This window comes from Crotalus tigris, unplaced genomic scaffold, assembly GCF_016545835.1.
Source record: "Crotalus tigris isolate CLP2741 ecotype Arizona unplaced genomic scaffold, ASM1654583v1 scf7180000019364.2947544272:3078424, whole genome shotgun sequence".
In the NCBI taxonomy this organism is placed as follows: domain Eukaryota; kingdom Metazoa; phylum Chordata; class Lepidosauria; order Squamata; family Viperidae; genus Crotalus; species Crotalus tigris.
In genome coordinates, this window is record NW_024097500.1 from 123,891 (window position 1) to 151,079 (window position 27,189).

The following is a 27,189-nucleotide window of genomic DNA, read 5'->3' on the forward strand; positions in this document are numbered from 1 at the left end:
TGTGGGGCTTGCAACTCAGCCAGTGGGCAGCTCCACTCCCCCCAGAGGCACCCACCGGGCAGATTAAGAGCCCTGCAGTCACAGCAGCAGTGTTGCTGATGCAAGAGAGCGCTGCCAGCAGACTGGGTTGCCCGGGCATTGTGGGCATCCACGAGGGCAGGGAACATGCGCCATCAAACTAGGAAGAATGGGGGGGGTCAGAGAGGGAGAAGAGGGGGGGCCTTGCAGGAGACATGCAGCTTTCTGAGCTCAAGATGCAACTGGATCAGGCCCAACAGCCTGCTTTGCACACTGAAAAGATTACAGAATAACCGAGTTGGAAAGGGACCTTAGAGGTCTTCTAGTCCAACCCCTGCTCAGGCAGGAGACTCTGCTTTACTCTCTCAGAAGGGCTTCTCCAAGAGAGGCCAGCAGGGCGAGGAAGACTGCGGTTGAGACGGTTTCATCTCCTCAACTGTAGACTTGTCCGGAGAGGATCTTCTCTCAGGCCCATGTCTTGGCTTCACTGGCCCAGTCTCTGTCGTTCCGAGGTAGGCTGTGCTTTCCCCAGGAGGCTCCATTCCGTGATTCTAACTGGAGATCTGTGAAACGTCACATTCAGCAGCATTTTGAGAGCCAGCATCCATTCTGCCAAAGAGGACACAAAGAGAGAGGGAGAGAGGGAGGGAGGGAGGGAGAGAGGGAGGAAGGAAGAGAGACGGGACAGGGGGGAAAGAGGGAGGGAGACAGGAGAGAGAGAGGGAAAGAGAGAGACGAGAAGTGGGGGAGGGGGGCAGGGAGAGAGCAAGGTGGCCTTGATCCTTGTCTTCTCCTGTTCTTGCATTCAGCACAGCGGCTTCTGTCTCCTCACCAGGCTCTCCCCTCTTAGATCAAATTTCCACAGGAGCTAAGGACGTGCCCGGTGCCGAAGCCATCTCCTTCAGAAGGCAACCAGAAGGGAAAGGACCACTTTACACGGCGCTGGCAAGACCGCATTCGGAAAACTGCACCCCAGTTCTGGTCACCATCATACAAAAAAGAGGTTGAGAGCCTGGAAAGGGCGCAGAGAAGAACAATAAGGATGAGGAGGGGGCTGGAGGCTAAAACATATGAAGGACGGTTGCAGAAATTGGGTTTGTCTAGTCTGGAGAAAAGAAGGACGAGGGGTGACATGATAGCAGTGTTCCAGTATTTGAGAGGCTGCCCCAAAGAAGAGGAGGGGGTCCCCCTATTCTCCAAAGCACCTGGAGGCAAGACAGAAAGCAACGGATGGAAACTAACCAAGGAGAGAAGCAACCTAGAACGAAGGAGGAATTTCTTTAATTGTCAGAACAATTCATCAGTGGAACAGCTTGCCTCCAGAAGAATGCCCCAACCCTGGAGGTTTTCAAGAAAAGATTAGACAGCCATCTGACCAGGGTGGTACAAGGCTCCTGCCTTGAGGAATGGGCTGGACTAGAAGATCTCCAAGGTCCCTCCCAGCCCTATAATTCTAGAAAGGGCCTTTTTTCTTGAGCACCACATGCCCCCCCCCATAGTTGTCCACTGCCCATCACTGGAAAGAGACAGTGGCTTGGGGTGATTCCCTCCTCAGGGTCCTTTTTGGATTCCTTTTTCTGGCTTGCATGGGGGCTGGCCTGGGGGGGGGGGCTGGGTGAGGCCTTCTGCCTTTGCCCCATCCCCTGTGGAGACGAGAGCAGGACGGTCTCTAAGCATCGGCTCGTCGCTTCAGGACCAGGGACAGCTCAAGGACAGCCCTGCCTGGCTATCTTTCCATGCTTGTTCAGATGCTGGCTTCTCTCTTTGTGCCTCATTTCATCCAATCGAAATAAGCTTCTTGGCCTCATGGACCAGACACACACACACACACACACACACACACACACACACACACACACACAAAGACCATTTTTCTCTCCAGTCCTTCGGCCCAAAATTCTCGTCCTTGCAACCCAGCACTGCAAAGGTCAACTGAGCCACTGGGATCCCTTGATTCCATCCAGCCCCTCCTGTTACCTTCACACAACACGCATAGAAAGGGGGCAGGGCTCCAAGCACGTGACCGTGGCTGCTCTCATGGTTTTTTTGCTCCCCCTGTGAACACCCCCATTAATGCCAGCATCTTTTATCCTTACATTCCAGAAAGAGATGTAATGTTCAGTCATCTGGTGCATCTCCAGATGTTGCAAGCATGCCTCCTGGAGGATGCATCCAGAGGTGCAACAGGCAGCGCCCCCTTACTGGCCACTCCCTTCTCTGGCTAGGTCAGCCAGCTTTCAGAAGGGTCTTTACCTTGAGACCCCCACCAGTTTACAAGCCCTGATTATAAACTTCACAGGTTCTTAACTGCAAGCTTTTGGAGTGAAACTGGCTGGAAACTGGCCTGCATTTGATAAGTGGACCCCAAGACCTTGAAATGCTGAAGGCAAAGAATTGGATTAAAGTTACGATTTTAAAAAGAAAATCCATTTTAAAGAAAATCTATAAAATAAATAAAGACATTGTGGGAGATTGCAAGTCTGAGATTACTTAGGCCAAGGGTGCCCAACCTTGGCAATCTTAAGAAACATGGACTTCAACTCCCAGAATTCCCCAGCCGGCGTGTTAAAATACAGTTTTAAAGAAGTCAAGATAAGTTCACCTTTTTTTTTTTTTACGATGCAGCTAAAAAGCCGGCAGAGCTTTGAACATACCATCATGGCCTCCATCTGGACTCTTGTAGACATCCCTGAGCATTAGTTAGGGAAAAGGGTCTCTCAGCAGTAGGAACGGATTGGCTGCAGGTCTGAATGCTGTGTGCATGTTTGTTTATATAGGTTCATTAAAGAGCCAAGGTTGCCTACCCCTGGTTTAGGAGAATAAAAGATCGAGCCCTAGGAATAAATGCAACCGAATCAATGCAAACAGTTGCTGCTCTTTGTGCTTTCTTTCCCAGCTTATGAAATGATTGACCCAGGGACAAAAATTCTCAGAGGTGGGATTGCATAAAGCTACCCCTCTCTACACCCCCACCCCTGAATAGCTGGTCTCCAGCTATTCAGAAGCCTCTTAAGGGAAACAGTAAGGGCTGAGCACAACGCCCCCTGGCGGCCCACAGGAGAGGGCCCTGTGTCCTTCACCTGTGCCCCTCCCCAAGCCTGCGTGGTCCTGAGCTTTGGCTGCTCTTCTCTCCCCAGAAAAACTAAAGAGAGGATGGGCAGCTGGTCGCAGGGGGAGCAGGGGCCAGGAGAAGCTCCCGGCTCTGCAGGCCCCCCTCCTTGCCTGGGGAGGGGGCCTTCCCAAATGCAAGTCAGAGCACCCTCTGGATGGGCAAGCCTGCTGTATAATTGCTTGTAACTGCTTCCCTACCCATTGCATTACTCATCCCAATTATTCCTTTTATTTTTATTTATTAATTGTGAAATTTATTTGCTGCCCATCTCGCATCCAACAACTCTGAGTGGCTTACAGCCTAAAAAACATGAAAATCCTCAATTCTAAATAACAGAAGATGGGAAAGGAGAAAGGACAACTGGGGGGGAGGGGGGATTAGATTTTAATTAGTCAACCACCTCCAGTATGGAAAAAACCCCATTGGGTCCCCAAGCCAAATTATCCCTTCGCTGTTGTGGGTGGGTTTATCCATGGGGCCGTCTGGCACTTCGCTTCCGGCCCAGGGTGTCAAGGGGCCCAGGGGCTGAGTTGCTTTTAGAGGGGGTGCCCCTGGCCCCCTCCCCAACGCCCAGGGCGGATCAGACTGTGAGGTTTTGAGATTTTCTGCAGGAGACCTCTCCTCTGATGGAGCAGCTGCCTGCCGCCCTCGGTGGAATTCCTCTAATGCCAGCTTCCTCCCTGTCTTTCCCCCCCCCTCCTCCCCATCCAGTCAGCAAGAGGGACTTCCACCAGCAAAGCCCCTCTGGGTCTGTCTTGGATTTATGGCCCGTCCAGAATGGAAACATCGATCTTTGTCAGCTGCGAGGTGTCATTTTGCAGCCTGTCTCCATATTTCTGCCCGTCAATAATTTTCCCTTGAACATGTTGCAATCGCTCCTGGGCTACTCTGGGTGACCGGGGCCTTTGGGGTGGCATCCTCTGAGCGGGCATCGCGCCTGGCGTGGTTTCGGGCAGGCCAGCCCGGGGGAGACTGATGGGGCTGGGGCCGCCTGGGAAATCTCCGCCATTGAGCTGGAGAAGCAGCCAGAGGTTTGGTCTGTCCTGCAGCTGGCCGGACACCTCGGCTGCTCAGCTCCCTGAAGGGGGTTTTGTCGCTGCAGGTTTGAACCTTCTTCCAAAGGGTGGTTTTCAAGATGGCCACGGCACTGGGGAGACCTCTGGAGGGCCCCCAGGGGCCCAGGAGGAGGGGAGCCAGGCCTGGGGTGCTGAGCATCCTCCTGCCCCCCTGAAGGCATCAGAAGCGCTCTGGGGAAGATGCCCTCCAAAGCAGTTTGTTGCCAGAGGAACCCCAAGAATTGGGGAAAAGAGACCCCCTCCTGGTCCAGCTTAAATGCTGGGGGTGGGCCCTCCGGGGGGGAGGGGCTGGGCTGCTCAAGACCAGAGGGAAGCAAGCCAGGCTGGGAGTCTCCAGCCTCCCCCTTGCCCCTCGCTCTTCATTTTACCTTGCCCCCTTTGCCAGGCCTGGAAATGTTTCTGGGGGGGGTCTGCTCCCCCAACTCCCTCCCTCCCTATTGGTTGCGGGATAGTTCCCAGCAACGGGGTTGGAGGCACCCCTCGGAATTTCAGCAGCTGGCCCGCCGCCTGCCACCCCCCCCCCGCTTCCCTCGGCCCGTTCTCCGCTCGCTCCCCCGCCCGGTGCAGCAGCTGCAGCGCCAAAGCTTCTCCCGGGTGAGCGACCCACTCCCGCCTCCCGCCGGTTCCCCTGCCCCCTCCGCCCTCTGCAGAAAAGCCCGCCCGCCCGCCCGCCGGCCGAGAGGGAAGGGCTGGAGGCGAGGCGGGCGCGGCGCTTCTCCAACCGGGCGCCCTCGACGCCGCGCCCTGCCCGCTTCCCCAGCCCACCCCTGGGCGGCGCTTCCGCCGCGCTCCGCCTCTCCTCCCGCCGGCCCGGCCCGGCCCAGCCCAGCCCGGCTTCTGCAGGGCTGCGAGGAGGCGAGGCGGAGCGGGCAGCGGCCCTTCCCGGAGCCCGAGCGCCCGGAGGCGGCGGCGGCGGCTCCTTTGCGCCCGCGGCATGGCCGAGCCCAGCTGAGCGGCTCTTCGCGGGCGCCGCCGCCGCGCCCGGCCTTCGCCTTTGTCTCCCGAGCGCCGGATGGAGCCTGCGGGGGGCCGGTCCGGAGGGGCCCCCTGAGCCGCCGCGCCGAGACCCCCGCTCCCCCGGACGCCCCGGCCGGGCCCGGCCCCGCAGGATGCCGCCGCCGCCGCCGCTGGGCTGAGCGGAGCCGCTCGCAGGTGGGTGCCCGTCCGGCGGGGGGGGCTGCGGGCGGGCGGGCAGGACCGGCGGGGGCTCCCGGGGCGGGGCGGGGGGCTTCCCGGCTTGGGCTGGGCGGGGGGAGCGGGCCGGGCGCGCCGGGAGCGCCGGGAGGGGGATGCGCAAAGGCGGCGCGGCGGGGCTGGCCCGGCGCCCGCACTGGTCCGGCGCCGTCCTCCGCTTCTCCTCCGGCCCGGGGGATTCCGTCGCGCCGCGCCCGGCTTCGTGCGGCTGGGCAGGTGGAGAAGCCGCGCCAGCGCCCGGCTCCCTCCCCCCCCCGCCCCGATGCTGCTGGCAAGGCTGAAGCGCCTCGCAGAGCGCCCCCCCCCCGTCCTGAACGGGCGAGAGAGGCAGCCCCCCCGCCAGATGTTGCACGACCCCGCCGCAGTCGAGGGCGCGGAGAGAGGCTCGGTGGGCGCAGCCCCCGCTTGGCCGCTGGGCGTTGGGCTTGAGGGGGCGGTTTGCCTAGACAAGGAGACCCCCGCCGGAGAAATGGCTGTCCTGAGGAGGGGCTGCCTCTCCCCCTTCGCCCCCCTTGTCTGGCTCTGCAGCTTCTCGCGTCCCTGCGGCTCCCGAGCGGAATTGCAACGGGGGGGGGGAAAGATGCTGGTCCTGCTCCTCCGCCTGCGCTCCTCGTTCTCTCTTCTCTCTCTCTGCCCTCCGGGTGGAAGCCCGAGGCTTTCGGAGAAGGGGGGGCGCTGCTCTCCTCAAGAGCTGACCCCCCCTGCGGAAAGCCCCCTCCCCCGCGCCCTACTGACATTGGCACTGCCAAACGCCGGGCGGGCACAGCACACGAGGAGGAGGCACGTCTGCAGCGTTTGCTTTCCCGTTTCTCCCCCTCCACACACACACACACACACACACACACACACACACAGAACCAGGGAGAAAAACACACTCAGCCACACAATAAAATAGGCAGGCTCTTAACAGACCTGCAGGCAGTTCGGGATGGGTCCGGAAACCTCACCATCGGGCTCTGCTAGACTGGGAGGGGAGGGGAAGGGAGGGGTCTCCCCTACCTCAAGGCCAGGGACACCCAGAGCCCCCTCTTGGTGAGTCCAGACCCCATCTGCTGCCACATCTGGAAGAAAAGGGCAGGGCATCATAACTGCTGGTTGGTTCGGAGGTGGGGGTGTTCTGTGCAGACCCTGGCCCACTCCAGACCCAAGTGTTACTTGGCTTCTCTAAGCTGAGGCACAACCATCACTGGGCCTGGGTGGTTTCTGCCTGAGGGGCTGCTGTTACCCCCCCCCCTTTTACCTGGCCAAGCCCCCTGATGCTGTGTTGAGCCTTTCCGGTTAAATTTATCCCTCTCTAAATAAAGGAATGATGGTTTGTCTCACATGGGCCTGGCTGCAATCTTTTTCCAGGCAGGGACACTCTGGGAGCTGTTTCCTCACAAGTAGACCCCACTAGATGCCCATGGTTTGCTCTTCTAATTTGTAACCCATGGTTTGCTCTTCTAATTTGTAACTCACCAGACCAGAGTTTTCAACCTCAGCAACTTTAAGATGGGTGGATTTCAACTCCCAGAATTCCCCTGCCAGCTATCTTAAAGTTATTGAGGCTAAAAAACTCTGCTGCAGACCAATTTTTCATCTGGGAGATTTGTGGGGAGGAATAAAATAAAATCCCGCTCCTTTGGAGAGGCCCAAACCTATATAGCTATATATTCAGATATAAGAGTAAGCCAGGATTTTAAACCATTGTCTATTGACAACCCACAATAGCTTGCATAATCCCAGATCCAAACAAATTGCAATATGCATTTAACATAAAAGACTTTTCCTACCTATTTTCTTCTTGTTTTGCTTGTACTGCTCTTCAGGGTGGCAGGTGACAAAGAAAGCCCTGGAAAGCTTGTATGACTTGAAAGGAAGTGTTTTCATACCCCTGAGATAAAAAGAAAGTTGCCCCTTTTGCAAAAACAGGTCTAGTAGAAGAAAGAAAGCTGCTATAACCTTCAAGACATTTACATAAGGGCCTCCTTAGAGGGCTCCAGGTCAGATGCAGAGGGAGGGAGGGAGGGAGGGACAGAGAAGGAGGAAGGAAAAGGGAAGGGAAGGGAAGGGAGGGAAGGAAGGAAGGAAGGAAGGAAGGAAGGAAGGAAGGTCACACTTTCACACCATGCAGCATCCCCGTGGTCACCTGATCAAAATTTGGAAGCTTGGCAACTGGCATGTACTTGGGACGGTTGCCCTGTCCCCGAGTCATGTGATCACCACTTGTAACCTTCCAACAAGCAAAGTCAATGGGGAAGTCAGATTCACTTAGTGACCGTATGAATCATTTAACAACGGTAGTGATTCTCTTAACAACTGTGGGGGGGAAGTGGCAAAATGGGGTAAAACTCACTTAACAACCATCTCTTTTGCGTAGCAGTGGAAATTTTAGGCTCAGTTGGGGTGGTAAGTTGAGGACTTACAACTGTTGCCTGGGTCAGTTTGCTCAGAAGCGAAGGGCCAGTTGCCTTTCTTCCTGGGCTCCGGAAAAAGGCAGCTCCTGATGGTCCATGGAGTCCATGGTGCTCTCTGAGCTGGGTAGGGATCATCATCAGTGCTAGAAAGAATGGGGTTTGCTGAGAGGAGGAGGAGGAGGAGCAGGAGGAGGACTGTGAGTCCTTAGTGCTGTCTGTGATTTTCTTGCAGACGTTTCATGACCCAACTAGAGGTGATGCTCCTGCTGGTGACCTCACGGGTGTTTAGCCAGCTCTCTGCTTTCCCCAACCTCCAGATGGCTCCAGGGGCAAACCCCTCAGCCCTGGGGAGGAGGGGAGGGCCCTAAGAGTTGCAAAGCTGTTTCCATGCCTGCTTGGGGATGCCACCGCCTGTCTGCCTGAAAAGGGATCCCCCACAGCAAATGCATCAATCCTCAGTCTTCTTGCTCAGGAGCAAACACTCTGCAAACCCAGGAGGAAAGGGGGCTGCCCCAAAGAGAGAGGGCTGGTCTTCCTGCAGGGAGGGGAGGGGGGGAGGGGGCTACTACCCAGCTCTTCCTGCAGCTGCTGGTCAAGGAGCAGCTGTCTGTCTGTGGCAGAATTGGGGCAGCCATGTAGCTGGAGGAAGGCTCCTTCTTCCATTATCTCCTCTCCTTGGTTATTCCACCCCCCCCCCCGCAGCTGCTACAGACGGTTCCGTAGGGAATTCTCTGCCAGCGTTTGGACAGGCGGCCTTGTCTTCCTTTCCACTTGAGCCCCCAATTCCCTCCCTGTCAAGCGAGCGCCGGGGAGCGGCAGCCAGGTGACTCCGAGATTGGAGCCCTGTGGGGTTTTCTACTGCAGCCTCTTTTGGCCGGGCTGGCGGAGGCTTTGGGGGAGGGGGGGAGGGGGGCAGTGCTGGGAGAGAAGAGGGCAGGGTCCCCATTCCAGACCTGTGGGTCAAATGGAATTTCTTTGCTCGTTTCCACCCAGCTTTGCTTCCTGGATTACGGAAATGTTTCTCCATATGTGATGTTTTTGGCTGATGCCGAGGATCACCTTGGCTCACGGCCCCTCAGAGGCATAAGATCAAAATCTCAGCAGCACCACTTAGGATCGCCAACCGCACAGCTTGGGCTCTGAAGCTGCGAATCTGCTTTTGGTCCTCCTGTCTGCAGAAAATCCCTGTTTTGGGGGCTGACCCCCACTTCCCTCAGAATTGCCCCAAAGCTGTAGAGGGCTGGATGCAGTTCTGGAGCACCTGCCCAAAACCTGGTATGCATTCTGCTATTTAACTAAAGGCAGAGCAGATTCTGACAACCCCCAAACCTGGATTTGCGTTTGCACAGCCTCCAGACCTTCACCTGAACTAGCAAAATACAGACAGTCCTTGACTTATAGCTATTCTTTTAGTGATCATTCAAAGTTGCCACGACACTGAAAAGGGAGGTTTTTAAGAAGAGACCAGACAGTCACTTGTCTGAGATGGTATAGGTTCTCCTGCTTGAGCGGGGGGGGCTGGACTAGAAGACCTCCAAGGTCCCTTCCAGCTCTATTCTATTCTATTCTTTTTGTGATCTTTGTCAGGGTCTGTCCTTTTTTGAATTAAGCTGCTGCAACTGCTGCCCAGAGCCGCTTTGAAATGAGATGGGTGGCGAATAAATTTAATAAATAGTAATAATAATCTGGAAGATTCCAGAGGTCCAGGAAAAGGGCTCAGTTGTTCTTAGGGTGATTTTGGTACCAACCAGAGATCCTTGGAAGAGAATCTTAATAATAAGAGAATAACAGAATAACAGAGTTGGAAGGGACCTTGGAGGTCTTCTAGTCCAACCCCCTCCTGCTCAAGCAGGAGTCCCTATGCCATTGTGGACAAATGGCTGTCCAGTCTCTTCTTAAAAACCTCCAATGTTGCAACACCCACAACTTCTGAAGGCAACCTCTGTTCCGCTGGTTGATTGCTCTCACTGTTTCTCCTTAGTTCTAAGGTTGCTTCTCTCCTTGAGCAATTTAGACTCCCGGGGCTGTTGGTCCAGGTCCATGCTGGCTCAGGAATTCTGGGAGTTGAAGTCCACGAGTCATAAAAGAGCCAAGGTTGCCTACCCCTGGTCCAGGTGAAGAGCAGAACCTGTAACGGGGGGGGGCTCACCTCTCCCTGGACAGGTGGCAGGTGTGAGCGCCTCTCGTAACAGTTTAGACCCGGCTGCCAGAAGACGGAAAGGCAGGCCAGGGGGGTTGAGTGCGTTTAGCTCTCCGGCGTGCGGCTGTTTCATACATGTCTAAAATGTGTGCTTCTCTTTGGGGGGGGAAAATCCGAGACACGTGAGGATGAGATTAAAATAGAGCAGAGCTGCTATTCCTGATACCCCGATGAGGATTCTGACCCACGCAATGCAGGAGCGTCTCTGCCGGTGCCAAAGCAGCCGCATTCGGCATTCTGCACATCTGAAAGGGACAGTTGGTGCTGGCGGCCGGAAGGCAGGGCTGGGCCAGGGGGCAACCTTCAGGGCAGGGGGAGGAGCAGGCAGCAGGGAGGAGGGCTGGCCACAAGGCCCCTTTCAGGATTGGCTGCTGCCCCCCTTCGTCTCCCCCTCCCCAAATTGGAGGGCAGGTGGGAAACCCAAGTCTGAGAACCTTTGCAAGGGGGGGGTGTGTCTCCGGCTGCCTTTTTTACCATCTGCCTAAACAGCAATTACAGTGAGTCCTCAATTTACGACCTGGAATTAGGGTCAGCTGTCATGCTGGTTGTTAAGTGGGTCACTTTATAACCCTGCCCAATTTCACAACCTTTTTTTTTTTTGCCGTGGTCATTAACTGGAGCCATTTTTTGCTGGAAATGGGGTGACCCCCAAAGTCAAGCTGGTGGCAATGTTGAAAGTCTGGTCGAAGGTCCAGCTGGATGAAGGTCCAGCTGGGCGAGCCAGAGGTAGGACCTCAGTGGCACCATCACAATGGCCATCTTGACTTTTCTGGACCCCATCCTGGTCCCAAGGCCTGCCTCGGGGGGGGGGGGTCCTGCCAGCCCAGAGCGGTGGGCTGGGAAGCATGGTCCAGGCAGTCAGGGAAAGACTCTGTGGGGTGTGAAGCGCCAGAGTGAGCAGGGGTGGGAGTGGGCTCACCACAGCCCTCCCGCTGCCCTTTCCGGCCACTCCCGTCTGCAGAGTGGAAGGAAGATGGGAGGTGGGCTTCCCTGGCCCCTTCCTCCTCTAGTTGCGTGGTTCTGCTCCGGAGATGGGAGAGAGCCAGAGACTGAGGTGAGGCCTCCAGGACGGGCATCATCCAGGGTGGCAGCTCCAGGATTGCCACTCTGGAGGTGGCAGAGGGGCTGCCCCTCTTCGGAGAAGGGAATTCAGCGTGGCAGCTGTTTGGCTTTTCACCCGTCCGGCCTCTCATCTTTTAGCCTTAAAGTCGAGGTTGGACCCAAATTTAATTCTCCGGTCTTTAAGAGCGAGAGGCTCCTGCATGGTTAAAAAGTAGGTCATTTTCACTTCCCACCACCTACTATGAAGAGGATCAGTTAGCTTTTTTAAAAAATGAAATCTCTTAAGTTCCCAGACAGAGGCCATTTCTGCTATTAAATGTGATTTGATATCCCCTGGGCATGACGGAGCCACAGTCCAGCCTTCCTTCCTTCCTTCCTTCCTTCCTTCCTTCCTTCCTTCCTTCCTTCCTTCCTTCCTTCCTTCCTTCCTTCCTTCCTTCCTTCCCTCCCTCCCTCCCTCTCTCCCTCCTTTTCCTCCCCCCCAGCATAGCTTTTGAAGAGCAGCTCATCAGCTCCCCGCATGTGTCCCTGGACCGATCAGCCGTCATCCTGCCACTGGCAGGCAATCAAGGCTTGTTCTTGAAGGGCCAGAGCAAAGAGCAGCCAACCTGGCACAGCTTTGCGGCCCCTCACCTGATGGAGGCCTTGTGGAGACAAGGCCATAAATATTAAGAGGGAGAGAGCCAGTGAAGCCCCCCCCCCAGGTCTCTGCCCTGCAGGAAGGCTCTGCTCCCCACTGGCCTCTTCCCTGCTGGAGGCTTCAGGCCGTAAGTAAAGCGAAGAATTGCTCCAGTGCCGCGTCCCCCCCCCCTGCTGCCACCCCAGCAGCCCTGGGAATGGCGGGGGCTTCTCCTCGGACCCCCTCCTCCGAAGACTGGGATTCCTCAGCAGCTGTTCTGGGATCTTGCCTTTCCTCCCGAGGCTGCTTGCCTTCCAGGCTGTCTTTCCCGGTTTTTTGGAGCTTGCACAAGTGGCCTTCCAGACAAACTGTGTTAATGAAGAAGCCTCCAATGCTGCTTAATAGCCTCTTCCCAGGAACCAGAAGGGGCTGTTGCAAATTCTCCTTCCTGGATCTTCCAGACACACACAGAGGTCTCCAGCCACCCAGAGCAAACCCCAGTGGCTGCCGAGGCTTCTCAAAGCAAATTGAGCCTTGGATCAGCCACAGCAGAGGAGCTGGGCAGGCAGACATAAATCAGGGCTGGAGACAAACTCCTTGCAAAGAGTCGCTCTCCTTGGAGCCCCCTTTAGCTCTGCTGCAATCTTGGCAAGGCCCTTTGTGGGGGGGGGGGGGGGAAATCTCCAGGCATGCAGAGGCGAGGATAGGTGCAGACGTTACATCAAGGCCCGGAGGAGAGTCCAGCTTGCTCAGCAGCCCCAAGATTGGGACAAGGAGGATGAGAAAACTTTGGGAGAAGAAGGGGGAGCTATGCTGGCTGGGGAATTCTGGGAGTTGCAGTCCACAGGTCTTAGCGTTGCCAAGGTTGGACCACAAGTCTTTCTCTCCTGCCCCAGATGTGGGTTACCCCTGATCTACAGGGCTCCCCAAATGCAAATTGATTTATTTTTTTTTTTTATCCACCAAGCTTGCTCTCCTTTGCCTGGCAGTTTCCAGATGTGTTTGGGAGTCTAATCCAACCTTTCCAGGATGGGCAACTTGTCAGCTGGTTGGCCTGCTGTAGCCCCCACCTCCCCCCCCCCCAAATATCTGGAGGGCCCCAGGTTGGCAAACATCTGTTTATTTAACCAGGAAAGGCATGAAGGGAAGAGGCTGAGTCAGGTGCTCTGGGTTTAAAAGCATATTTCCCTTGCCTCTGCTCTTATCAATTGCTTCCTTAAGAATTCCGTTTGATTTTCTCCTTAGTAGGTTTTAAACAGGTATGTTGGCAAAGAAACCCTCCGCACTTTTGATTTTTGGCATTTCTGCTTATTACTTGCTCTCTTTGCTGTGTGTTTTAGCTATATTTTGGACTGCTGAAGAAGCCTTTTCTAGGGTAAGGAAGGGGCACATTAACAGGTAAAGTGATGTTAACATAAGTGTATAAATAAATATATTTGTAAATACCAGGTAGCTACTTAGCTGCATTTTAAAAAACAGAGATTCACACACACACTCATCATTTAACTATAATGCACAAAAACTGTTTTTGTTAGTATTACCATCAGTCAAATGTGGGGCGGCTACATAGCTAGGAGTTTTACTTCCCCAGTGAAGAATCCCAGTTTCACCCTCTTGTTTTCCTTTCTGGTTCTGTAATTTTGCAATAATTGCGCAGGAGTTTTCTTCAGATGCCCTGGGTTTATGCTCCGCACAGCTGCTAGTTTTTAGGGTTTGTCTTTATTTACTTATTTTCATTGTTGCACAACAACAATTGTTTTTTGTGGGGTTTTTTTTGGTTTTTTTTTTTTTACTAAAACCGGGCTTCACATTTTGTAAGAGGGATTCTGGACCTTGGTCTGGTAGTGCTGAATTCCAGTCTTCCCCCTGCCTGAAACTGACAGTACCAGCCTACCTCGCAGGGTTGTCCTGAAGATCGGTTGATAGGGTCAGCCTGTTCCCCAAAGCACCAGAAGGCAGGACAAGAAGCAACGGATGGAAACCGATCCAGGAGAGAAACAACCTGGAACTAAGGAGGAATTTCCTGACAGTGAGAACAGTCAATGGAAGGAGTTACTTCCAGACGTTGTGGGTGCTCTTTGGAGTGTCTTGTAGGAAGAGACCGGACAACCATTTGTCGGAAATGGTATAGGGTCTCCTGCCTGAGCAGGAGGTTGGACTAGAAGACCTCTAAGGTCCCTTCCAACTCATTCTGTTAGTAGCTAGGAAGCCCTTGGTTACTCTCCATATGCTCCTATTTAGCATGTTGTTGTTTCCGTTCCCTCTCTGTCATCTTGTATAGATAAACACTAAGCTGACTGGGTTTCTTCTTTCTGTGAGGCCCCCAGTTTTAAATCCTTCTTAAAGTTGGATTTCTGCCTGTTTCTGAGCGTTAATCTACTCTCCGCCCCCTGCAAAAAAAAGGCAAGAATAAATAGTGGATGATGAGAATAGAAAGGTTGACTTAAGGATGATGGGAGGAGGAGGGGGGGGCTTTGAGTAATGTTTTTAGTAACGAGAAACGCCTTTGATTAATGTTACTACTTCTTTGAAGCAACCAAGTGAATTCTCCAGGAGGAATGTGGATTCTGATAAGAACTGGTTGGAATCTGCTAAAGACTAAAAGCTGTGTGGAAAATTTGAACTAGTAACTTGCAACCTCTACTTACGACCACAGTTGAGTCCAAAATATTTGGACTCAAATATTTTGATATTTGTTAAGTGAGCTTGGCCCCATTTTACCACCTTTTTTCCTCATTTGTTGTGAATCACTGCCGTTGTTACGTTAATGACAAAGTTGTTCACTGAATCTGGTTGTGCTTGTAAGAAGGTCGCAAAAGGGGACCACGTGACCTCAGGATACGGTAACCGTCATAAATATGAACAGTTGCCAAGCGTCTGAATTTTGATCACGTGATGCTGCAACGGTCATAAGTGTGAAAAACGGTCATAAGTCTCTATTTTCAGTGCTGTTGCAACTTGGAATGGTCAGTAAATGAACTATTTTAAGTCAAGGACTAGCTCTGTAAACCCTCGTTATAATGTGAAGGGTCACCTCTCCTGAACTGTTCAAGTCCAGTCCTCTTATAGTGGCTCCGGTTGAGAAATTCCAATTTTATGAAAGTGAGAAAAACGTAGAAAGGTAGAAAATCACTTCATATACAATTCAAACATAGCGGGCTTGGTTAAACGTCATTTGAGCAACTGCTGATGTAATCCACATAACGTAACAATTCATAGCATCCCATAATATTCTCTGGACAATCTTGTTAATGCATCATCCAGAGAATATTATGGGATGCTATAAAGTGTTACCTGTTATGTGGATTAGGTGGGCAGTTGATCAAATGCCTGATATCCCAATAATACCAAGCTGGCTGGGGAATTCTGGGAGTTGAAGTCCACGCCTCTTACAGTTGCTTAGCTTGCCACCGCCTGTGTGCGGCCAGGATCTCAGCAGGACACAGCGCACTAGTAACAGCCCTTAGACTTATATACCGCTTCATGGTGCTTTTACAACCCTCTCTGAGCGGTTTACAGAGTCAGCCTGTTGCCCCAACAATCTGGGTCCTCATTTACTGATCTTGGAAGGTCGGAAGGCTGAGTCAACCTTCAGCCAGTCAGGATCGAACTACTGGATGTGGGCAGAGTTAGCCTCTAAACCTGCATTCTAACCACCTGGATGGAAAGAAAGGGAGGGAGGGAGGGAAAGGAAGGAAGGAAGGAAGGAAGGAAGGAAGGAAGGAAGGAAGGAAGGAAGGAAGGAAGGAAGGAAGGAAGGAAGGAAGGACAATAGCAATAGCACTTAGAGTTATATACTGCTTCACAGTGCTTTACAGCCCTCTCTAAGCAGTTTATGGCCCCCAACCATCTGGATCCTCCTTTTACCAACCTTGGAAGGACAGAGTCAACCTTGAGCCGGTGAGAATCGAACTGCCAAAACTACAGGCAGCCGGCAGTCTACAGAAGGAGCCTGCAATACTGCACTCTGGCCACTGCACCACCACGGCTCATTGGCCACATGTCTACCCGCCTTCTTTTCCAGCAAGACCCTCCCCCTGAGTTCTTCCTGCCTTGCAGCCCAGCCACATGGGCTCATGAACACCTGCCTGGAGGCAACCCTTACACTTGGGTGAGCGATACCCTCGCCCTTGCCAACCCCTCTTCCTCCATTCCCCAGGCAGAAGGGGACAGGAATGGGAACAGCAGACTTTGTGCACAGAGGGCTGTCCGTCTTGGGGTGGGCAGGCGGGGGAGGAGGGTGTTTGCTCTGGCCCCATGATGCAGGGCTGCCAGCTCTCATAGGGTTAGTGTAGTCCTCGATCAATTACTTCATTATTCGCAGGTCAAAAGAGGTGGTTTTAAAAAGAGTGATTGAAAAAGGAGAGTGGTCGTTGGCGGAACGGAGGGTGTCGTGTTTGGGGCGTGCATCGCTGGGAATTACTGGGGGCAGGTTGCAGATTGCATGAAATAAATATGAAATGATTATTAAAGGCCATCAGCCCCTCGCAGAGGATGGATGTGCACTAATTAGGAGTATTCAGCCGACTGCTGCGGTTTTTCTCCTCTCTGTCCTCCCCTCCCCCCTCATCTGTGCTGAGGACCCCGAATCCAGCCCCCCCCCCAGGAAAGTCCCCTCTTGCAAGGCCTGGAGCCCTGGTGGGAGGGGGTCAAGGTCTCTCTGCATCTGTTTGCTGCATCATGCATTTGACTCACCCTCGGCAAGGCAGCGGCTCCTTCCCACCAACTCGGCGTGCTGCCCAGGTTGTGTTGTCAACAAGAGGCAAAGGAAAGGTTTCCAGAGGGGTGGGTGCCTCCCTTGCAGGGCCCGAGGGCCTCTGTATCGCCCAGCCCAGCAGGTCCTGAGAAGGTGGAAGGGGAACACCTGGCGTCTGCAAATTGCCAGGCTTCAGAGGAACAGCTCTCCTTGGGCTTCTCTCTCGTTCTCCCTTTTCTTCCCTCCTCCTCTCCTCCTCGTTCTTCCTCTCCCTCTTTCCCTCTCTCTCCCTTTCTCTCCTTCCCTTCCCCTTTCCCTCTCTCCCTCTCTCCTTCTCCCTCCCTCCCTCCCTCCCTCTCTCTCTTTCGTGGACGACTGGGTCTTTGGGGGCGTGTTGAGGTGTAACCTGGACGGGGCTGGTTTTCTTCTTGTGTCAGGACACACCTCAAGACCTGGGGAACAGATTTGCTGAAGATGCTGCAGAGGTTCAAGCTTTTGACTTCACACACACATGCAAGCGCGCACACACACACACACAGACGTGTGGTGGCAGATTTCCATTTCTCTCTCTCCCCCCCCTCTTCTGTCTGTAGTTCTGAGAAGAGGTTATAAGTTCTGTGCGGAGGGAAGGCAGCGCTGTAATTACCTCTAACAGGAAAATAACCAGTCTCAATAACCAGTCTCGGCACTAATGTCAGCTCTCCACCAGCGGTTCTCGGAGAGGCATCGTCCGCAGGGGCGGCGCAAGGCCAAGAGGGTGGCTGGGTCCTTCGTGTCCCTTGTTCCAGCAGGTGACCCCCCCCAGGAGCCCCCCCTCTCTGACAAGCTCTCCCCCAGCTAAGCCCAGCGCTGGCTTCTCAGACCAGGCCTGAAGGCAAACCCAACAGGCTTTCTCTCTCGGCTCTTTGGAGATTTTCAGAAGCTGTTTGGACCAAATGGGTTAGGGCAGGGGTAGGCAACGTTGGCTCTTTTGTGACTCATGGACTTCAACTCCCAGAATTCCTGAGCTAGTAGCTGGCTCAGGAATTCTGGGAGTTGAAGTCCATGAGTCATAAAAGAGCCAAGGTTGCCTACCCCTGGGTTAGGGGTTCATTTTTAATTCTCCGTTTTCCCCCTGTGGATGGCCTTTGTAGGGAGGGTAAAGACTTCTATTCAGAATTTTCATTTAGGGCAGGACACCTCCGTGGCACGACAAAACTTGGGGGTACAATCCCTGCTCAGCCCTAGTGTTTTGGGTGATGGTCCCTGTGCAGCCCCTTTCCCTCTGATGGAATGAGAGTCTGGGGTCCTTCCTTAGGTTCAGTGGCCCCCTCTTCTCCCCATCCGGGGAGGCCAACTCATTTTCCAAATGGGGAGCGCTTTAGAAATCGCCAATCCTGGTTTCTGTGAATCGTCTTCAAGACCACCTTCCTGTATTCGGGGTGCTTCCAAACTCAGTCGGGTTGACCTGACAGGGTAGTTGGGAGGGGAGAAGGGGTGCATGGAGAATGGACCGTGCTAGACATCTCGGTTGTAACAGGCTCACCAAGGCCTTTTCGCGTTCCGCTCTTTTCCATTGTCCTCTTTGCAAACAAGGGAGAGGAGGGTCGGAGGAGCGGGCTTCCGGGCTGGTGGGCTGACAAACGAGGTTAGCATTGGGATTGTCTAACTGACACAATCCCCCCATTTTGCGCCTCTAAAATGGGGGATTATGGGAGTTGAAGTCCGTGCATCTTCACGTTCAGTAGCATGCTGGCTTAAAACAAATTTTGTGCTCTGGAATGTTCTGTCCCTCCCCTTCAACATTTAGCCTTTTAACTGCCCTCTTTTTTATGTATCTCACCATTATTATTATTATTATTATTTTATAAATTCAAGCTGGCAAACACATGCAATGCTCCTTCCTCTGACTATTAACGCCATAAAAAAGGCCTGTAAAATGGGCTGGGTGTGAGAGATTGACTAGCTTAAAGTCACCCAGTCAGTTTTCGTGGCAAAGGCGGGACTAGAACTCCCCATCTCCTGGTGATTGGCCCAGAGTCACCGTGCTGACTTTCATGCCTAAGGCAGGACTAGAATTCCCAGTCTCCTGGCTTCTAAACTGATGCCTTTCACCACTAGATCAAACTAGGCCTCTTCTTCCTTAAGGAATGAATGTCGTTATGACTTCAGAGCTATAAAGTATGATACAGTATCCAGCCAGGTTTTATGAGCTTGTGTTAATTGTTACTTGTTACTCGACTATTGATTAGCAACCTTTGATTTGGTGATTATTGGCCATTATGTCTGTTTTACAATATGAGCTGGAAAAGGCTGGGCTTCTTTCGTCTTTGAAGCGCACGCAAAGCTGCAAATTAGGAAAAGCAAAGCAGTGCTCTCAACACAGACCTCCACAGGATCAATCAATCAGAATATTGCTGGAAGGGACCTTGGAGATCTTCTAGTCCAACCCCCTGCTCAACCAATTCAGACAAGTGGCTGACGAGTCTCTTCTTAAAAACCTCCAGCATTGGAGCAGCCACAACTTCTGAAGGCAAAGCCATTAGTTAATTGTTCTGTCAGGAAGTTTCTCCTTAGTTCTAGGTTGCTTCTCTCCTTGATGAGTTTCCCTCCGTTACTTCTTGTCCTGCCTTCAGGCGCTTTGGATAAAAGGTGGCCCCCCTCCTCTTTGTGGCAGCCCCTCAAATACTGGAAGGCTGCTATCCTGCCCCCCCCCCTAGTCTTTTCTCTAGACCGGCCAAACCCAAATCCTGCAACCGTTCTGTGTATGTTTTTCTCTCCAGGCCTTTAATCATCCTAGTTGCTCTTCTCTGAATGCAGATGGGAGGCGGCATCCCATCCCGCAGCCTCTTTTCCTGGTTTGATTCGGATTTGATTCAGATTGCTTGAGAAAGGCCGGGCCTCTTGCGATGCTTCGTCGTTTCTGTGCCAGAATTCGCTGAGTTATTTTGGGGGGGGGGGAACTGTGCATTGAGCCGATCACTCAACTGAATCTGTAGTTTCCTGTCCCTCGTTCCCAGAGGGCCTGATTGCAAGAGATGTCTGTGAATTGTCTCCTTGCAGAGCACGTCTGAGCTGATGGGCAGGTGTGCTCTCTCAAAGACAGCCTTGTTTTCCTCAGTCTGGGAAAACAAGGGATGGTTTAGCCAGAGCAGCTGATCTGGGCTTGGCAAAACTTCTCAGACTTGGCAAAACTTTAAGATAGGTGGACTTCAACTCCCAGAATTCCCCAGCAAGCTTGGGGAGGGAGGGGGGAGTGAAGAGGGAGGGAGGGAAGGCTCTTTCCTCACTCTTGCCCAGCCTGAGGGTACAGCCAGTCCTCTACTTACCACTGTTCATTCAGTGACCATTCAAAGTTACAGCAGCACTGAGTAAAGGGGCGACTGTTGCAGCCCCCCTTTTGATGGTGGTCACGTGGTCAAAGTTCAGACACTTGGCAACTTGTTCGTTTTGTTGACACTTCCAGGGTCCCAGAGTCACGGGACCCCCGTTTGCGGCCTTCCGACAAGCTCAGTCAACGGGGAAGCCAGGTTCACTTATCGGCTGTGTTGCTGACTTAGCAGCTGCAGTGATTCACTTAACAACAGTTGTACAATGGGGCAAAATCCATTTAACAGCTGTCTTGATTAGCCATAGAAATTTGGGGCTCAGTTGTGTCACAAGTCGAGGACCACCAGGCAGCCAATTCGGAGGGAAGGCGAGGCTTTCAGCCCTTGCACTTATGTCAAGGGGTGTCATACAGGTGTGATCTGGCACAACCTTTGCGCACTTACCCAGAATAATGGCAGAATGGAAGCCACAGAAGTGCAAGAGGCTTGCGGACCGGCCTGGGTGGCCCAAGGGAGAGCAGGGCCCCCGCGGGCAGCAAAGGCACCCGGGCTGCCTCCCGACCACCTGCGCAGGCTTCCTCTCCTCCTGAGGACCACACCTGGGGGCTTGACCCGGGAACAGGGGATGGAGAGGACCCCTCCGGCCCCTTCCAAGGGGTTGGGGAGTTTCTGGCCTCTGGCAGGGGACGCTGTGGGTCAGTCTCCCCTGGAGCGTGAGACAGTGGGGGGAGATGAGCCCCACTGATAAGCTGGCACAGAGACGGCTCTTCTCTCGGCGTCTTGGGGCTGGCACGGAAGTGGCCGTCCCCGGCCAGACAGGCAGGCAGCCAGATCGCCTTCCTTTGCCCACCCAGCTGCAGCTGAAGGGCAGGCGACGGTGAGATGGAGCAGGACATCAATCTGAGCAGCTGGTGGTCAAGATAAAGCAAGCGGAGAACAGCCCAATAGAGGCAGCCCCCCCCCCCAGCACCCTTGGCCAGGAATCGTGGCTTGCAATCAAATAAGGAGCTTGAGGGGGAAGCGGTCCTGAAAAAGGAAGACCGGGAGTCCTCGGCCTACGACAACCGAGTCACAAATTTCCATTGTTAAGCGAGGCAGTTTGAAGTGAGTTTTGCCCCAGTTGAAGAGCTTCCTTGCCACGGATGTTAAATGAATCACTGCGGTTGTTGTGAGTAACACGGTTGTTAAGTGAATCTGGCTCCCCCCTGACTTTACTTGTCAGAAGGTCGCAAAAGGGGATCGAGGGACGCTGAGACCATCATAAGTACGAGCGTCTGGATTCTAATCCCGTGACCCTGGGGAGGCCGCAACGGACATAAGTGTGAAAAACGGCCGCAAGTCACTTTTTTCAGTGCCATTGTAATTTTGAACGGTCACTAAATGAACGGTTGTAAGTCAAGGGCCAGCTGTACATACCTGCAGCCTCTTGTCTTGCCGAGGTTGGCAGGGTGTGGCCAGCCCTGGTGTCTGCACGGCAGCCGTCCAGCTCAGAGAGCCCCGAGGACTCGGCCCTCCCTCCTTGTCAGCCTCGGAAGTGGATTCCAGACCCCCGCCACCCTCCGATCCTGGCACTGCGCTTGGCATCGCCAGAGATGGGGACCCTCTGATAGTGCCCAGGAATCTGCTGGCATCCTGCGCAGTGCTTGACCATCAGCTGTGTCCTCGGAGGCCTCGACGGGGTCACAGCTGGACTCGGCTGTTTGGCACCTGCGCCCTGATCCCTGGCAGCCTTCGGGGGGCGCCTGCCGTGCTCCGCCTTGCCAGCGAGCGGTTGCATTTTGGTGGGCCTGGGCAGCCGAGTGCCAGGGGCTCCGCTTGGGACCCCCCCCGGCCTCTCCCTCTGCAGCTGCTGTGATGGGCTGGATGGGCCTGCCAGATGCCCGCGTTATCATGGCTTGTTCCCTGGCTGCCCGCCTGCAGAAGCAGCCGCCGTCGCCGTCTTGCAGCCGTGAGCAGAGCTGCAGGTCGATAGCCACCCGTCCCTGGCAGAGCTGCCATCGAGACAGGCAGGCAGGCAGCAGGGGGGAGAGTGGGCTGGGGGCTGCCAGGAAACTAGACCCCCTTCTGCACTAAGCACAGGTAGCCCTCCACATGCAACTGTTCGTTTAGTGACTGTTCAAAATTGTGATGGCACTGAAAAAAGCAACATGACCGTTTTTCACACTTACGACCGTTGCAGCAGCCCCTTTGGTCACATGCTCAACATTCGGACACTTGGCAATTGGCTCGTACTTGTGACGGTGACAATGTTCCCCGGGGTCACGTGATCCCCTTTTGCGACCTTCTCACAAGCAAAGTCAATGGGGGAGCTGGATTCACTTAACAACCGGGTGACTAACTTAAAAACTGCAGTGATTTCCTTAACAACTGTGGCTAGAAAGGTCCTAAAATGTGTTGTGTGAAAAATGGTCATCAGTCCCTTTTTTTCAGCGCCATTGTAACCTCCGTCACTAAACAAACCGTCTTAAGTCGAGGACTTCCTCCAGGCAATTACTGGATGAGCTGTGGCTACTCGTGTCCACTCCCAGGAGGCCAGAGGTTTGAAACCGTTGATTCCCAACCACTGAGAGGCCAGCAGCATCTGGAGGCCAGCTGGCAACACAATCTTGTGTAGACTTACAACATCTGCACTCCTGTTTGCGGATCTCCCCACTCTGGTGCCGCATTCCGATCCGCTCTTTATCCTTCGCTGGGTTTTACAGGATGCTCCTGATTTTTGCTCTCCGGGTATCTGTTGGTAATCTGCTTTGTTGACATAGCTTCTTAAAGGCAGGATGTGTGCTGATGAAATATAGTTTGCAATCGACACTGGGAAGGCAAATAGAGATGAAATTAACAATGCAGCCAAGGCGCTGAAAGGAGCATCTGGGCACTCAGGATAAGAGCTGCTTTCTTTAAGCACAAATAACCCGGAGATCAGTCGGGAAGGTGGCTGGACTGCTGAAGGGGAAGAGTTGGGAAGAGGGAGGGAGACCCCAGAACAAGTATAGGCTCTTTTTGTCTGGGGATTAACTCTGCAAAATGTGGGCAGATATTTCTGCCTTAACTAGCTTTTTCTTTTTTCTTCCCTTCCCTTCCTCATCTATTTACTTCCTTTCCCTTCTCCTTTCCTCTCCCCTCCCCTCCCCTCCCTTCCCTTCCCTTCCCTTTTGCAATTACACATTCCACCCATGGGTTCTGGATCTTGCAGGCAATTCCTAAAATTGCAAATATTTACAATACAGCCAAGAAAAGGAGGGACAGTTTAGGACCGTCCTTCCATGCCAGATAACAGGAAAGCATTGTCCAAATTAGGTCCTTCAAACTTGCCCCCCCAAAAACATGAAATCAGTTCGGCTGCCGCTGCGCGGTGTGTCCTGCCGCCCTCATTTCTGGACGTTCTTGAGGGACGTCATTGGGCTGGAGATGGCAGGACTTCAGCTTCTCCACCCAGGATTGAAAACACCGAGACCCGGATGGGAAGGAGGTCAACGAGCTCCTCTCTGTTCCAGATAGTGGCCAGTCAGAGAATAAGCGGCTGACAATTTATGGGGACTGCAGCACAAAGGATGTTTGAAGAGGCCGGGCCAAGCCATCCAAGCAGCCATAATTATCTATGATAACGGAGGACATTATTCAGTTCCATGAAGGAAAGTCCTGCGATTGGCAGAGGGCACGGGAGAACTTTTCAAGAAGTGATGCCCTTTATCCATTGTTCAGAGGCACAAGCGAGGTGGGGGGGGGACCCAGAGGCTCTTCCTGCAGGAAACTAGAATAAACAGGAAAAGAAGTGTAGCGTTCACACAAACCCACAGGGGTACTAAGCAGGAGCAGCTTCTGCACGGGAGCCATCGTGTTTGGGAACGGAGAGACGAATGCAGAAAAATTTCTGGCTTGCAAAGTTTCCTTTTTCTGCGTGGTTTCTGCACAGAGCTCTGATGCTCAGTCGAGTTGCTTCAGAGACTCTGGGGGGGGGGCTAAAGTCTAGGAGGGCAATAACTGGGGCAGGAGGGGGGGGCTGCGCTTTAGATCCAACTCAGTGGCCACCCCAAGAGGACACGGCTGCCCTCAAGGGCAATTTTCTCAGGTGGGAAAAGCAAAAAGCAAAAAAATGGATTCACCAAAGAGTGGGACACGGCAAGGGGGTGGGCTGAGGGCCCCCTGGAGCTTGCAGGACCCTTGGTGGGAGACACCCCCCCCCTTGTCTTTCTCCGCCAGATCTTGGCTTTTGTCTGAGGCTCCTTTGCCAAGCGGCAACCTTTCTTTCTTGCAAGTCTCTGAGGAGAAAAGTTATTTTTAGAGATTTTTAACAGCCCTTTTTGGTGTGTTATTTATTTATTTGCTCAAGAAGAAGGCCGAAAAAAGAAAAACCGTGCTGCATTCCTTGGGGGGGGGGGGTTTGTTGCCTTTAAGAAGCCCTGCTGCTGCAGCTGCTGCTGTTGCCTGGCGTGTCTCGGGAGGGGGGGACAAGAACATCCCATCCCAAGTTGGCATCCTTTCCCTGCGGGGCGAGCGCACCCAGGTACCCAGCAACCTGGCCACGATGCTTGCAAACCAGGGTTCCTGCCTCTGGGACGGGGCAGCAGGCCTGCCCCTTGGGCTGAACCGATGAGGATGATTGGACAACCGGGGCCTCAGCCGGGTGTGTGAACTCAGCAACTCCGCTCGGTGCATCAGGGCGCCCGGTAGCTCTACGTCTCCCTGTGGTGGGACTCTTGGGAAGTAGAGAGAGGGTCTCTTTGGGGAAGACGGGGGCTTCTGATGAGACTGAGGAGGGACATGGCAGGCCCCTGCGAGTGGATTTTGGTTTTTGTAGTCTGGAGGGGGCTGGCTGCCTGACGCCCAGGGTTTCTGGCGGCCTCTGAGAAAGGCGAGAGGCCAGCAGGACAAGGCGCTTCTGATCCCATTCAGAGAAGGTGCCAACGTCTGCCAGGCGCTGTAAGTCGTCCTCAACTTACAACGGTCCGTTTAGTGACCGTTCAAAGTTACTGAAAAAAGGGACGGTTGCAGCATCACCAATGGTCACGTGATCAAAATTCAGGCACTTGGCAACTGGCTCCTGTTTACGACGGTCGCAGAGTCCCTGGATCACACGATCCCCTTTTGCGACCTTCTGATAGGCAAAGTCAATAGGGGGAAACCAGATTCACTTAATGACCGTGTGGCTAACTTATCAGGTGCAGTGATTCACTTAGCAACTGTGGCAAGAAAGACGGTAACGGGGCAAAACTCGCTTAGCAACTTTCTCGCTTAGCAATGGAAATTGTGGTCGTAAGTCGAGGACTAGCTAAAGCAGTGCAAATGCGAATTGTGACCTCTGGCCTTTCCCTTCAGACTGATTTGCAACCAGATTAAGCTCCTCTTTAGGAGGGGGAGGGGTGGAGAAAAATGTGCAGCTTCTTAACGGTGTTTTTTGTTTGTTTGATCTTTGCCTCTGGGGCTGCTTTAATCTCTTTTAATGGATATATTTTTAACGTTATGCTTCTTGTGCTGTAAATTACCCGGAGAACCTGGAGGCGTAAAAATACTTCAAGTAGATAAATAATATAATATGAAAAATGACAAGGGGCGAGAGGCTGGCATCTGACAGATCCAGGTGAGGGTGAGGTTGCTTTCTTCCTGGGTGGGGGTGATCCCGCCTGGCTGAAGGTTGCCAGACCTTCCCAGTGGGTGGCATGTTTGGCCCCTGCCTTAGAGCTGTCTGGGGGGGGTGCCAGGGCTCCCAAAGGTTCTCCTCCTCTGAGGCTGCAGCTGAAAACAGCTTTGCTGGCTGGGGAATTCTGGGAGTTGAAGTCCACACATCTGAATGTAGCCGAAAAAATGAAAAATGCTGGTTCAGCCCCCAACATCTGTCTGTAACTGATATGTTTCTCTCTATATGCAAAATGGCTCCTTATCCCCATGAGGAAATGCGTAAAATTCCCATGCATAACAACCCATTCTGATTTAACAGACCTTTGATTTTAACAGACACCCTTTCCCTCCTAGGGGTCCATTAAATCCCAAAGTTACCACTAACTCAGGGGAGGCAGATCTGTGTCCTTCGTAGAATTGGGCAATGAACTTCCTTTGAGCCGCCCAGGGTTGTATGGCAGGAGGTGGGCTGCAAATAACTTTTGTAATCAATAAATAAAACCAGCCTGCTCCCTCCGAGATCTGAACCCTGATTGGTGGAACAGCTCCTTTCCAGGGGAATTAATTCTGTCTCTCCCCCCTCCCTCATCCCTGCACTGCCAGCCCCAGCCTTATTGCTGATACCGGGTATCTGGGCAGCCCTCCGCCTCTGTTTTGCCTGTTACACCCCCCCTCCCCCACCCAGCATTCAAACCCAAACCCAATGTTAAACACTGACTTAAACACACACACACACACCCGCCCCCATGCTGCCTCCCCTTTGCCCAGTTGCTGGGCAGACTCCAGCCTGGAAAAGCAGTTTTGCATCTCATTCTGCTAAGAGTCAATGCCCACGCCTTCTCTTCTCCCCCCTCCCTCTCCCCCCCCCCAAAAAAAATTTCCCTTTAAGGGGATAGAGATTGTTCGGAGACAAGGAGAGAGAAATTGTGCTCAATTGCAAGATGTGGAAATGATGCTGAGAGACTCTCAGACAGACACGGTTGAAAAGAGAGGATGGAGATGCAGCTGCTTGGAAGGTGTCCCCCCCCATTCTTTCAGCAACATCTGCCGAGGGTTTCCAGAGCCCAATCAGAGGACAAGTAGATTGGGGGAGAAGGCACAACCCCTGGGAAGAACATGGCTGTATTTGGGGAGCCCAGAAGAAGGGTGAAGCCACGCAGGAGGCGCTGGCTTTCATCTCAGGAGAAAACAAAGTCTGGTTCAATAGCGCTCAACCATGGCAGCTTTCCGAGCTGTGGACTCCAATTCCCAGAATGCTCCAGCCGGCTTTGCTTCGGCCCCCAAGCTCTCTCTGTCTATCTGTCTGTCTGGGGAATTCTGGGAGTTGGAGTCCATACCTCTGAAAGCTAACATGGTTGAGGTGGATTTTTGCTCTGCTGTTCAGGAAGAAATGTAATTACATTACCTGGGGATACGTACGCCCAGTTTGTGAGCTTTGCCTGCCTCCTTTCCCTGCTGCCACTGTTCTGTCTCTTGGGCCCCTGGCCAAGGGCAGGAAGAGCCCCCTCCCGATGACCAGGGCCCCCCCACCTTACAGCCTGAAGTGCCCTTGGCCTTTTATCAGACCAGTTCGCCGTCTGCGGGCCCAAGGCTGCTGGGCTTCCTCCAGGTGCCTGCTTGGTTCCTTGTCTCGGGGTTCAGCTTGCTGGTGTTTGAGCCCCCCCTCCCCTCCCCACGGCAGAATCCCCTCGTTAGTCCAAAACGTCAGGATGAAGAATTTCCAAGGGATGAACAGGGAGTCCTTGCCTTACAGACATTTGTTTAGTGACTGTTCAGAGACACAACGGCATTGGGGGAAAAGCCACTTTAGGACCAGTTTTCATACTTACGACCATTGCAGCAGCACAACGGTCATGTGATCAAAATTTGATATTTGATCACTGGCTCATATTTAC

The 27,189-nt window shown here is 53.4% G+C and overlaps 1 protein-coding gene across 1 annotated transcript in view; it reads left to right on the plus strand.

Moving 5' to 3' along the window:
- Nucleotides 1-5,063: 5,063 nt before the first annotated feature.
- The window catches only part of LRFN1 (leucine rich repeat and fibronectin type III domain containing 1), a 32,687-nt gene continuing 10,561 nt past the window's right edge, over nucleotides 5,064-27,189 (plus strand). The window contains exon 1 of the mRNA XM_039362177.1: nucleotides 5,064-5,358. The gene's annotated coding sequence lies outside the window, so the exon portion shown is untranslated. The remainder of the gene's footprint in view (nucleotides 5,359-27,189) is intronic.